Genomic DNA, 1,405 nt, shown 5'->3' on the forward strand with positions numbered 1-1,405 from the left:
TGGTCTCGAACTCACAGAGATCCGCCTGCCTCTGCCTCCCGAGTGCTGGGATTAAAGGCGTGCGCCACCACCGCCTGGCTTTCTTTTGGTTTTTGACATAGGTTTTCTCTTTGTAGACCAGGCTAGCCTCAAACCCAGAGATCCTCCTGCCTCTGCCTCTTGAGTGCTCAGATTAAAGGTGTGCACCACCACGTTATGAGTTCCAGCATTCTCCATGCTAACCAGATACTGGATTCAGAATATCCGTGAACAGATGCTTGGATATCTAAAATGTAATGCAGTGTACAGTAAAATGTTATTTTGCAATAAAACGAGTGAAGAACTGCTCCATGCTCCCCGTGGGTGACCTTGGTAACATTTTTAAGTTAGCGGAGCCAGGTGTAACAGAGCCTCTGCTTAGACTAGGACAGAGCGTTCCCAGTGGATGGGTTTACAACTCTGAATATTCTAAGACTACTAACTTTGAGTGAGAATGTGGTTAGGTCCACAGACACCCTTGGTATAATAAAACGGGTATGCGGTGTAATTCTCAAGAGTCGATTTCTCCATTTGCTGCAGGAAACGTTCTAATGACTATGTTTACGATAAACACAATATGTCAGGGTTTTTCTGTGTAGCTTTGGCTGTCGTGGAACTCGCTCTGTAGACCAGGCTGACCTCGAACTCACAGAGATCCATCTGCCTCTGCCTCCTAAGTGCTGGGAGTAAAGGCGTGCGCCACGACTACTGGGCAGTGTGTCTAAATGTTACATCAGTTAGAACCAGATCTGCAGGTCTCATGCTTGAAGGTAAGGGTTACAGTTCAGGGAAGATACATGTTTTTGTTAGAAACAGGAGAGCTTTGTGTGTTTTCAGTAAACAGTTTAATGCTCTGTGCAGCATGTGAGGTTTTTGCTGTATCATCTTTAGACTAAGGGTATGGTGTGACCTTTCTACCTCAGCTGCAAAAACAAAACCAAAACAGAAATTGGACTGTCAGGGTACTGTACTGACTCTAGGAGATGCGCCACCACAGCATCTCAACCTGAATGACCCTCACACAGGGGCCACATACCAGAAGCTTCCATTAGCAAAATTACAGTCATGAAGTAGCAATAATTTTATGGTTGGGGTCCCCACAACATGTGGAACTGTGTAGTAATAGGGAGCTGCGGGGCTGCGTCCCCAGCACCCTGGCCGCACCCCGGCCGCCTGCTAGCTTATGCCCCAAAATAACACACAAATTGTATTCATTTAAACACTGCTTGGCCCTTTAGCTCTAGCCCTTACTGGGTAATTCTGATATCCCGATCAACCCATCTCTAATAATCTGTAAGCACCGGTCTTACCAGGAAGATTCTAGCCTACATCCATCCTGGGTCTGAGCTTCATCGCGTGTGCCTCAGAGAGCAGAGCTATCCCCGCG

General features: G+C 47.0%; 1 protein-coding gene across 3 annotated transcripts in view; it reads left to right on the forward strand.

The window, feature by feature from the left end:
* Lyrm2 (LYR motif containing 2) overlaps window positions 1-1,405 on the forward strand; it is a 14,713-nt gene that overhangs the window by 1,562 nt on the left and 11,746 nt on the right. The gene's annotated exons all lie outside the window — the stretch shown is intronic.

The sequence above is a fragment of the Microtus ochrogaster genome, linkage group LG5 (genome assembly GCF_000317375.1).
Source record: "Microtus ochrogaster isolate Prairie Vole_2 linkage group LG5, MicOch1.0, whole genome shotgun sequence".
Lineage (NCBI taxonomy): Eukaryota > Metazoa > Chordata > Mammalia > Rodentia > Cricetidae > Microtus > Microtus ochrogaster.